Genomic DNA, 12,808 nt, shown 5'->3' with positions numbered 1-12,808 from the left:
AGATAGGATAGTGAAGAAGGTGTTTGGTATGCTTTCTTTTATTGGTCAGAGTATTGAGTGCAGGAGTTGGGATCATGTTGCGGCTGTACAGGACATTTGTTAGGCCACTATTGGAATATTGCGTGCAATTCTGGTCTCCTTCCTATCGGAAAGATGTTGCAAAACTTGAAAGGGTTCAGAAAAGACTTACAAGGATGTTGCCAGGGTTGGAGGATTTGAGCTATAGGGAGAGGCTGAACAGGCTGGGGCTGTTTTCCCTGGAGCGTCAGAGGCTGAGGGGTGATCTTATAGAGGTTTACAAAATTATAAGGGGCATGGATAGGATAAATAGACAAAGTCTTTTTCCTGTGTTCGGGGAGTCCAGAACTAGGTTTAGGGTGAGAGGGAAAAGATATAAAAGAGACCTAAGGGGCAACTTTTTCAGAGAGGGTGGTACATGTATGGAATGAGCTGCCAGAGGAAGTCGTGGAGGCTGGTACAATTGCAACATTTAAAAGGCATTTGGATGAGTATATGAATACTAAGGGCTTGGAGGGATATGGCCAGGTGCTGGCAGGGGGGACTAGATTGGGTTGGGATATCTGGTCGGCATGGACGGGTTGGACCGAGGGGTCTGTTTCCATGCTGTACATCTCTATGACTCTTTGACTCTATGACCAGTTTGGGCCAAAGGGCCTGTCTCTGTGTTGTAGGACTCTATGACTCTATAACCTGCAATTACGTAAGTGGGATGTTGGGCATGTAACTCCAAGAATGTCATGCCGAGACGTGGGATAAATGTGCCTGCCATGGTTGGGCCTTTCTAACTTGCATGTCTCTGGTGCCAAGGTTTAAATCCAGCTGAACTGAAAACGTATTGCTGGAAAAGCGCAGCAGGTCAGGCAGCATCCAAGGAACAGGAGAATCGACGTTTTGGGCATAAGCCCTTCTTCAGGCCTGAAACGTCTATTCTCCTGTTCCTTGGATGCTGCCTGACCTGCTGCGCTTTTCCAGCAACACATTTTCAGCTCTGATCTCCAGCATCTGCAGTCCTCACTTTCTCTCGAAGATTAAATCCAGCTGAACACCACTTCAGATGCAGCAAGCCAGGAATGACTCTCACACTCACTCCCACACTATGAACCCAGGGCACCAAAGATAACTCTCCTCTCTGCTTGAGGCCGAGATTCTGAACTCTCAGTTGAAGGCTCGAGACCTAAATTGGGCATGATTTTTGTGACCATTGGTAATCTGATTGTTTTTTTTTCACTCTCACCCCATTTTGTCACTCTATTTTCTATTATTCTCACCACACCAAGGAAGGGAGTATTCCATTCTTAGCTTTTTTTGTCTGAAAGACTACCGTCCTCTGCCTTCCCAACCTCCCCTGAATTTTGTGTAGCCTTTTGATGTGTAGGGAAGAGCATAGGTGCAAAGTCCTATTTGATCTGTTCTGTACTCAGGTCCCATTAAGAATTGCATTTCCTCCTGCACACAATCTTAATGTGCTCATATTGTTTTTGGAAATTCTAAAAATATACCCCCCCCAGAGTGTGTGACTGCTTGGAAAACTATTGAAGAGTCGAGACCATTCAAGTGTCACTAACTATATTGCCATGTGGCTGTTTATTAAGTGCAGTGGTTCAGCACTGGAATATATCCTGTAAAATATAAGTCAACTTGTTCATAGGCAAGCATTGTTAATTGTCATAAAGCATTGCAGTACATTTTCAAATGACGAAAGTGCAATCATGATGGCACAGTGGCTCATTGGTTAGCAATGCTGCCTCACAGTGCCGGGAACTTGGGTTTGATTCCAACTTTGGGTGACTGTGTGGAGTTTGCATGCTCTCCCCACGTCTGCATGGGTATTCTCTGAGTGCTCTGGTTTCCTTCCACAATCCAAAGATGTGCAGATTGGGTTAATTGACCATGCTAAATTGCTTGTAATATTCAGGGATTTGTAGGTTAGGTACATTAGTCAGGAGTAAATATAGGGTAGGAGAATGGGTCTATGTGGGTTACTCTTTAGAGGGTTGGTGTGGACTTGTTGGGCCGATGGGCCTGTTTCAACACTGTAGGGATTCTATAATAATGCATTTAAAAACAAATTCTATCTACAGTAATATATTATGCTCTTGTTTAAATTGAACAACAGCTCTGCCTGTTTAAAACAGAATCCTGATTCTAAAAGTTGACAAAATCTTTGCACTGACTCTTTTTCAATGACTGCTAACCACTTTACTTTCAAATGGAAGTGGGACTCCACGCTGTTCTGTCAGTTTAAAGCAATGTATCTGAAAGTGTTTGTTCCAACAGCTATAACAATTCGAAATGTTTTTATTGAGTTGAAAACAACAAATGCTGGAGATCACAGTGGGTCAGATAGCATCCATGGAGAGAGAGAGCAAGCTAACATTTCGACTCTAGATGACTTTGCACTGATGAAGAGTCATCTAGACTCAATGTTAGCTTGCTCTCTCTCCATGGATGCTGTCTCACCCGCTGTGATCTCCAGCATTTGTTGTTTTTAGTACATATTCCAGCATCTGCACTAATTTGTTCCTACTAGTTTTTATTGAGTTGCTTTGGTTGAGTTTGAAAAGCAAATAATGGCTTCAGCTCAGCAGATGGTTTATTGATCTACAAACAATTGAAACTTGTAAGAAGCTATAACAGAATTTGTCTTTGTTTCTTGTTTGCTTACAAACTTCAAGACACTTAAAGGATTGCAATCTGCTTTTGATAAAATGACAGAAATTCCCATTGACACTTGGAGATTAATTTTAAAGGACATGAGTTTTAAGTAATTTAACATCATAGTGGCTCTACAGACCTTACTCGTGCTTCACAAACATGTCTACTCAAATTGCGGCTCCCACATAGTGGATTATTATCTGTGCAACTGCTTTAATGGTTTCTGTTTGAACTCAGTAAAGAGCTTAAGAGATCTTGCTGAATTTTTGTTTCCTTCCTTTCCCTTACAGGCAAAAATGTATCTGCTGAAAATGGGATTTCCCCCCACCCCCACATTATCCCAGTCCCAAGCCTCCAACTCAGCAACACCCTCCTGGACCTGTCCATCACCTTTCCCATCTATCCGCTCATCCCTCCTCTCCGACCTATCACCTTCTCCCTCACTTTCATCTACCTATCGCTTTCTCAGCTACCTTTCCCCCCAACCCCACTCCCCTCCCATTTATCTCCCAGCACTCTGGCCCACAAGCCTCATTCCTGATGAAGGGCTTATGTCCGAAACATTGATTCTCCTGCTCCTTGGATGCTGCCTGACCTGTTGTGCTTTTCCACCACCATACTCTCAACTCTGATCTCCAGCATCTGCAATCCTCACTTTCTACTGGCAGGACAATACTGCCCCCATTACAAAACAATTCCTTTTTAAAGTCCACAAATGTTTGCATGACTCAGTGAAAATCTGAGATGTAATGTTTATCTCTTCACTAACAAAGCAAAGTATTATATCCATTAATCTACAGTTATCAGGTGCACAAAATGTAATAAAAATGTAAATTAATCTCCTAAGGGTAAAAATGCGAAATAAAGTTAAATAATTTAAGACTTAACCGTTTGAATATTTAAAGTTACATTAAAGATAAATACCGGAGGAGTAATCAAAACCATATTTAGAAGTGGAGTTTGAATGTTTAGTTAATTAATAGTTATTTGTTCACATTACCAGTCACTGAAATGTTGATGATGATAATGAATATTTACCGGGATGGTACTTTACCAGTCTAGCTGTAGGTGTTTACTATGAAGCATTGGACTTGGATTGACAGGCACAGATCCAAACATGTCAGAATATCAAGACTACTATTCACATTCTACCCCCCACCCCCCATCCCAACCCTCAATCCTGATTGCAAAGAATAACGAGCTGTTGGGATGACATCACATTGATCAGAGTAGTCCTGTCTTCCTGCCTGCAGGCTGGTAATTAGCTGTTATGAAAGTACTGTAGGGAAGTGATGCAGGCCTGAAATTAGTACAGTGATAATTATAATCAGAAAGTGTCTTATCTGTTTTACAAACAGTTATGTTAGAGATCAAGAGGAAACACAAACTAAAGCTTGATATAATGCTGGGGCCAAATGGAGTTAAGGCTGTACAACAGAATGCAATAAATAGATTGGCTTTCATTGAGTGACAAAGAGACAGTTACTAAAATGAGATATTACTCTTCCTTATTTACAGTGAACTATCAGTAGGATTGTGTGAGGAGAGTGCAGTTTCTTTTACTTTTTATAGCTCCATATAGCATGACTGAGCCACGTCAATACAAAGTTCCTTTGTTCAAAATCATTTTTAGTTATTTAAGAAAAGCCAAAGATTTATCAGCCTAACAAATCTATTGACTTTTCAATCCCATCCATCCACTGTATCCAGAAACGTATTATGCGTTATTATTGTCCATTTGTGACAGTTCCATCAACCCACACTGACACATATCTTGAAATTTCGATGTTGAATTCTTCCGTTTTTGAGTAGTTCAGCATCCTGAGTAGTTAACAATCCCTCAGAATTTACTTTTTAACCTTCAAGTCTGCAATTACATCCCACCTTTGGAAACAAGTTTGATCCATTCACTTTCCCTCACAAACTGACAAAGTTTCTACAAAGTAAGGATGTCAATCACGGGTCTGCATTTCACAAAAACAGGAAGTACTAGCAGTACCTTGCACTCATACAATGAATTGTCATGAAGTCTCCAATACTGATAAAAGGAGCTAAAGCTGGGTTCCATACGAAAACAGATGACATTAGAGCAGAAAGTGCTAAGAGGAATGGTGTGCTCCGCATCATTCGGCTCCTCACTCCTTATAAGGAGAGGATCGTGATTCTGTTGCCCTGAGCTGGGCCTGAACACTGGCAGTGAGTGAAAAGCCCAAGATGCAGCCTGGTCCAGTCCCTAAGCTTGGTATGTGTGTCCCTGAGCACACCATGTCCTTGCAGCATCATTGTAGTGACAGTTGCCAGTACAGTCTGCGATTCAGCACAGAAGTGCAGAAGCAACCTGTAGTGAATCAATGATGTGCCATCATCATCGGCGGTCCCCTGCAGACGAGGATGACTCTCTTCCACTCTCAATGTGAAGTGTAGGTGCCTATGTTACACTGGGGGCAGGGGCAGGCATGGTAAGGGGTGGGTGGGGTGTTGGGATGGCAGCACACTCCTTTCACTGCTTTCACCTGGCTTCCAGTTTTTCCCAACAGCAAGTCTTGATGGGTGTGACCCCTTCCCAGATACTCCTCAACCAATTTGGATGGTCTTGGGCCAGTGACTCCCAGGGGTCTGTAGGAATGCTGAACTTCCCACAGGACACAGTGAGATCTTGAGGGTATCATTGAAGTGCGTCCTTTGTCCACCTGGGGCCTGCCTGTCATTTTGAAGCTGGGATACAGCACCTGACTGGGGAGTCTCGTGTCGGTCACGTGGATGATGTGCCCAGCCCATTGTATTTGATCAAGTGGGGGGGGGGAGTGGATGTTGGGGGGTGGGGATGGTCAGTGCCTCTGTGCTAGGGATGTTGGCCTGGTCCAGAACTGGTGTTGGTGTGCCTTCCTTCACAGGATGTTCCGCAGGCAGCAATGATGTTACTGCTCCAGCGCCTTGAGGTGTCTGCTGTAGTCAGTCCATATAGGAGGGCGGAAGCTTCCACAGCTCTGTAAACCATGATCTTAGTGTCGGATCTGATGCTGTTGTTCTCAAATAATGATGTGCCATGAGGGTTCTTAGAGGCTGGAACATGTTGAATACCAAAGTCCGTGGATATGGGGTGTGTGTGACCAATGCCCTTGCAGTGTGCCCTGAGACGTTGGTGCAAGTGGCAAGCTGAGTCTGCCAAGAGCTTGCTTTGACTTCCTTGTCATGTTTTCCCAACATTTAGCTTGTTTTCTGAATTTAGTAAGATGGGAATCAGAAAATAAATGAGGTGCGCTGTGGCATTAACAAGGTATTGAGAAGGCAATAATGACTGCCAGTGGTTGCTGGCGAGAATCTCGCCATGCCATTTGTGAAAAGCATAAAGGAGGACGTGAGATGCTCCTGTCACTGAGATGGGTCTCGTCACACTTGGCGTCCATTTCTAACACACATTTCCCAGTAGACCATGTCGCTCAGACCGCTGTCAGATTCCACTCCATGTGTTAAACACCTGCAACCACCTTGGTCCCACTAGGTGGGTTAGGTTAAGATTGTTACTACACTATCTTATTGATCCTTTAACTGTGGGTTCCAGCATGAGGTCCTATTTAAATAAATTAGCAGAACTTCAGAAGAACCATCACTGTGTTGCATTGCCCTGTTTTTTTAAGAAATGAAAAATAGGAGCGAGAGTCAATCTTCCAGAGCCCAGAATTTAGTCCACCTTTCAATAAGATCATTCCTGATCCATAAAGTCAACATCACATTCCCACATTGCTCCCCAACCTTCCCTTAGAATCCTAAAATCTATTGATCTCTGCCTTGAATATATTCAATAATGGAACATCCACAGCTGTTATGAGGTTGTGAAGCTTTGGAATTCTCAACCTCAGAATGGAGAAATTTCTCCTCAACTCAGTCTTAAATAATTGCTAGACTTCCTAAGCAAAGCAACCTCTCAGCATCTCTCGTGTCAAATCGCTTTCAGAATTGTGTGTTTCAGTGAGTGACATCCCCTCTCATTCCTAAAATTTAGACCATTTTAGATGTCCATTAATTTTTCTTGCAAGGTAGGAATGTGTTGGCATAATGGTAATGTCACTAGACTAGTAAACCCAAGCTAACAGTCTGAGGATGTGGGTTCAATTCCAGATGTGTTTAACTCAAAAATATCATCTGGAATTTCTAAAAAAAAAGGCCCAATAACAACTACAACTGTTAAAAAAAAAAATCTAGTTCACCAATCTCCTTCAGGGAAGGAAATCTGCCATCCTTACCTGCCATCCTTATACGTAATTCCAGACCTAGAGAAATGTGATTGACTCTTAGCTGCCCTCATGGAAATGTACAATAAATGCTTGCCTAGCCAGTGATGTCCACTTCCCATGATTGAGAATGTAGTGGAGAGTTAACATCTTGAATCGTTGCAGCTCATGTTGTTATATGGAGGGATGAGTTAGTCATGGAGCTGTATGTCCTTACTAGTTCTGCATATTATTCAAGATCTAACAAATATACTTGTGTGAGTTGTACATATGTTGTTCACATTCTTTAATTCATTCTTTCGTGGGATATAGGGAAATCTTTGTCACCCATGCCAAATTGCCATTGAACTGGATGATTTGTTAGGCCATTTGAGAAGGCACTTCAGGGTCAACCAAATAACTGCAATCTGAAGACGTGTGGACAACACATTTCCTTCTTTCGAAGGCATCAGTGAGCCAGATGGGTTTTTACAACAATCGGTTTTGTAGTTTTATGGTCACCATTACAAGGCTAATTTTTAATACCAGAATTAGTAACTGAATTAAGTTCCATAGCTGCCTTGTGAGATTTGAACAAATATCTCCACAACATTAGCCTGGGTGAGTAAATTATAATACTCGGGACAATACCACACCAACACCACACTCTTTGTATAAGTCATATTCAAATTGTAGATCATAACAGATCCTAAGCATGTCAGACACATGCACTGCATTTTAAGAATGAAGATACCAGAATTACTGAGATTCAGGTGGAGGATTGTGGAAGGATGGTGGTTCTGCCTGATGTTAGAAATGAACCAAAGTCAAAATATTTCTGAAGAAGGCAACACAATTTATAAAGTTGTATTCTACTATTCATTTAATCCTGTACGTACGAAGACACAAAGATAATCCATGTAAATTGCTCAAGAATTCACACACTCGAAAGTTAAAAAATGGGTCAGCTTACATGTAGCAAATACATGAAAGAGTGTTTGAATTCTGGAATATGTTACGGAAATTATTGAAATGAACAAAACAGGACAATTAGATGCCTCTCTGGAGACAAAGGGTTTGAAATACATATTATGAGCGCTGGTAGTTCACATTGAAATCACTAATAAAGGAAAAGTTTAATCAACTTTTCCCTCCTCTAAAATTTCTAATCATATTTATGTTTGTTAATTTTATTTTCAGCAATTGGAATTTTTGAGACCTTTATGCAAATTAAATTTCCCTGTTTTTAATGATGCAAAAGTAATAATAATCATATCAAAGAAATATGTTCATAGTCCAAAGGCTGAATTCAGAGTAAATCGTAAGTTAAAAAAAAATTAAAATCACAATAAGTGCATCCATGTTTATAATATTTAATTCGATGCTGTCAAATATTGGCAGAATGGTGCGTGGGATAAGATGGAGATAAGTTTGTTTTAAGCGTTCCGCATGCATTCTTTCGATTGACGTGACCCCGGGAGTTGGAACGGTTGGCAGCAGATCTGTCTATCCTCGCGAGTTTGCATGTAATTGGATTACTAGGCACAATTTTCACATGAGCTGTGTGTGACTGGGAAAGAGGCATGCAGTCATGGCCAGGCCACAGCACTGAATTAAAATCCAGCAACCTAACAAATCGTTTTGTTACACTTAATTACAAAGCAATCAGTTGGAAGATTCGATCCAGATGTAGAATAAGAATCGAAGCACGGGGGGTGATATATTTTCTCGTTAGTCTTGCTCATTTGTCACTATTCTGAAATGCTGAGAAATGCAATTTTTTTCAGAAGATAGAGAGTTCTTGTTTCTTCTCTTTCAATTCAACAAAAAGCACATTCTAAATTTTTTAAGGACAATAACCTGCAGTGATAATCCACAAGTATATTGAATTTTGGTATGTTAAACATTAGATTCATCCAATTGGATATGGCCAAAGATCCCACAAGAATTGAACACTTTGCCTAGTTTTGATTCTCATAGGAAAAGGAGGTATTTAGACAGACTGTGAGTAAAAACTTCAAAACAGAGACTGAACAGAATACAAACAGTGTGGAGTGAACTTCCAACCAGCAATCATGTTTCATGTTGGTCCCAAGAGAGATTAAAACACTGCAGGTAGATTTAAATGAGCTACCAAGGAGATATCTGAGATAGTAATTCCAGGTTTAGTTTGGGAGGATTGGATTGTGGCATCGTGACCAGTTCTAGTTGTGTAAAGTTTCACAGTAGATATTATAAATATTTAATATAAATGCTCATGAAGTCATAACCGTATCAAAGCACATGGCCTAATGGTATAAAAGTCTCAATTTCCATCTGTCCTCCAGTATCATGACAGGTGAGTGAAATGTGCTACAGTATATCTGAACTGCTTATGTTCAGCCCAGGAACACAATTGCCTGTAGCTGTGGTGTTTCGATATAAATACCTGGAGCAGTAATAAAGCTTCATTGAATTCTTCAGCACTTTGTGACCTCTGTCTTGATATATGTTACATAAATATCACAGCGTGATAGGGGCAGATCTTCAGCATACGTGACCATCTAATGCAATGGTTACAGCTTGGTACAAAGCACATGTAGCCGCTTATAAAGGCATCCTCACTGAAGATTAGGTGGGCTGGATAATAAAGCATTCAGACAACTAACTACAACTGGCTTACAGGAGTACAGATCTCTCACTTAGAAAATCAGGAAGCAGTCTTTTCCTAAAATATTCAATCATGAGATGTGGGTGTCACTGGCTGGGCCAGCATTAATTGCCCATCCCTAGTTGCCCTTGAGAAAGTCCTGGTGAGCTGCCTTCCTGAGCCTCTGCAGTTCATGTGCTGTCGGTAGAACCACATACCATCTCTCTACTTAACGTTCAAGCCCTCTCACACTAGAGGCCCCCTATCTCTTATTTAAAAATAAGAAAAAAAATTGGCCTGCTTCCCAAAATGTAAGGTAAGAAACACAGTCAAAGGGCTTGTTATAGATTAAAATTAACAACAGCAAACAAGTGACACTGTCAGTTTAATGACATAGTTTGCCTTATGAAAACCAATGGCATTTTAAGCACAAAAAAGTAAATTTCTAACCTCTAGGAGTTTACCTGGGTACAGTTGGAGCTTGGTTCTGCCATTTTGTTTCCTTCAATTTGATGCCACAACTGATTGATCGTCTTCACTCCACATTTGATTTAAACTGTCCTCCCACCCTAGTGGCTGAAACCTGCTATTACAGGCCATTATCTCTCACAGATGAAGGTCCACACTCAGCACAACCTTTTACAGAGACCTCAACTGTGAAAAATAAAGTAAACTGGAAGCAAAAAAAAAGGAAAAATAAAAGGACATAACAGCAAACCAAATAAACAAATGGAACAAGAACCACAGACCTGCAACAAGAAATGTAAGGCAAGCATTTGATTATAGATTGGGCAGTAAGTGGCATCTTCATTTAACTGCAGCTATTTAAGTAACATATGCAGCTTGACCTCACCAAGGAGGGCATTAATGATTCCAGGAAGGGATCTCTTGAAAACATTGTTTTCTATCAGCAAAAAGGGTCTCTGTAGAATGAATACATCTGAACTTCCAGAGGATCATAAAATAGATCCAGAAAAAGTCTGCAACGTAGTTAAGGATTAACTCATTATACAGATTAACCTCTTGTTTAACAGGTTCCAGTTCATGTTCAGACAGACAGGAACCCAAGAGTCTATTGATGACTTAGATGTCAAATGCAGCAGCAAACAGCACTAGTGTGATTTCTCTGACAGAGATGCTATTCAAATTGATAATCACGTCAACTCTGACAAAAACCTTCAGAAAACATCAACTAGGTAAGATAAAGAGACTGAAGATCGATGCCTTGCTGGAGAAAATTTAACATCCATTAAATGCACTGGGTGCAAACAACACTATTGCTATGCTCAGAATTGCAACTAAACCAGCAAGGTCTGTCTTAGATGTGGACCGTCACACCTGCCTGGAAGCTTTTGGTGTATCTTCACATCTGCAAACATTGAAGGACATTGGGGCATGCATATGCAGAAAATCTAGTTTCCAAAGCCAAACCGGACCCCACAACAAGAACGAAGAGATCAACAAGGTGATATGACATCACGAGGCTGGCAACAAAGAGAACGGTCTAAATCCACATGAACATGTCGATGAATTGAATGGACAACAAACTGAAAAGCATGCAGTGGAAGTTGACCAAAACTCTCACATAGTCAGTTTCATGCACCATGTCGATGTTTTGAAGATGACCATCAACACTGAATGTCTCCAAGAAGCATGTCAACACATCCTGAAAGACAAACGTGAGACAGGAGCAAATACCAACATATTATTGTTATGCATCCTAGAAATGTGTACCCCAAATTGTAGTTTCTGACAATGTGTAAAGGATCTACAGTTTGATGCTGTGGTATGATCAAGCTGCAATGCCAATATGCAAGCTCAGCCTGGATTCCTGCAAACCTCTACCTAATAGGTACTAATAGTCCATCAGGCAGAGGACTATCAGTATGTACAGATCTTTGCATCATAACCATTCATGAGACTTGAGCCACACCCACTGAGGCAGAACAGACCAAGCATGACAGAATTGGGTTAGTCACCAATCTCAAATGGCTATACATAGATCCCTCTATCAGTATCCCAAGAGGTTAAAACATTTCAGCTACCATTTGGATGACACTGTTTCTGATGGTTACCATTAGCCAAGACATATTCCAATAGGATATGGATAAGATTACTAAAAATGTGATTGGCTGTGGTCTGCATCACTGACTATAACACAGTCAGGGGTAGGTCAAAGACAGATTGTGACCACAACTTCTACCTACTGGTGGCATCCGTAACACAACATGAATTGGCATTTGACAACACACAGTGCCAAGTAAATGTCTGCTAAATAAACTTTCGTCAATCCATTGATTCAACCCATGGAGTCTATCCTAGTGAAAGCAGGATCAAGGATACTGAAACCAAATGCCCACATCATGGGATAAGATCTTTCATCTTCTTCTTGTCAAATGTTCCCAAGTTCATGGAAAAGGTATCCCTGCCAAGAAACTTGCTCAAGAAGGATGCCCCTATGTGTGGTTAGATGACCATGGATAAATTTTTAATTCTCTCAAGCAAAATTCCTGTTGACAAGATCTTGCCACCCGCAATTTACAACCACAGGAAAGAAACAATTCTGGAAGTAGGTGCATCACAAAAAGATCTAGACACCTATCTTTTACAAGATGAAAAACCTATGGCTATTGTAAGCCCTGACATCTGCTGAAAACAATTACTCCAGTATGGAGCATGAGACATTAGCTCTAGTGTTTGCTTTCATGTGATTTCACACCGACTTATCTGGCAATATATTTACCATTGAAACAGACCAAAAACTACTAGAAATAATCTGACATAAAACTATTAATGAGTGCCCCACAACGTTTGCAGTGTTTACCTGTCAAGATCCAAGGATATGATTTTGAATTCAGATACAAGCTAGATACCAGGATGATGCAGAGGTGCCGGTGTTGGACTGGGGTGGACAGGGTCAAAAGTCAGATGACACCAGGTTGTAGTCCAACAGGTTTATTTGAAATCACAAGTTTTCGGAGCATTGCCCCTTTGTCAGGTAAAATGGCAATGCTTCAGAAGTTTGTGATTTCAAATAAATCTGTTGAACTATAACCTGGTGTCGCCTGACTTCTAACCAGATAACAGGATGATTATGGCTGATGCGTTGAGCAGTTTACCCAAACCACACGAAGAGCATTATGTTCCTCTTGGCTGCCATAGAGTGTAGTATTGAAGCCACTCTCAAGATAAATCTTTTTATACTTTGATAAGAGCCAGTGTGAACACTTGCAATCAACAATTGTTATTTATGAGCAATTATAAGAGTTGTAAAAGACAGCTGTCCAAGGGT

General features: G+C 40.9%; 1 long non-coding RNA gene across 1 annotated transcript in view; it reads left to right on the top strand.

The window, feature by feature from the left end:
* Nucleotides 1-3,067, top strand: part of LOC122551351 — a 7,096-nt gene extending 4,029 nt beyond the window's left edge. Inside the window, exon 3 of the long non-coding RNA XR_006312079.1 lies at nt 2,967-3,067. This is a non-coding gene — a long non-coding RNA (uncharacterized LOC122551351). The remainder of the gene's footprint in view (nt 1-2,966) is intronic.
* Nucleotides 3,068-12,808: the final 9,741 nt, after the last annotated feature.

The sequence above is a fragment of the Chiloscyllium plagiosum genome, chromosome 7 (genome assembly GCF_004010195.1).
Source record: "Chiloscyllium plagiosum isolate BGI_BamShark_2017 chromosome 7, ASM401019v2, whole genome shotgun sequence".
Taxonomy (NCBI): Eukaryota; Metazoa; Chordata; class Chondrichthyes; order Orectolobiformes; family Hemiscylliidae; genus Chiloscyllium; species Chiloscyllium plagiosum.
This window is presented reverse-complemented; position numbering and strand designations above follow the sequence as displayed.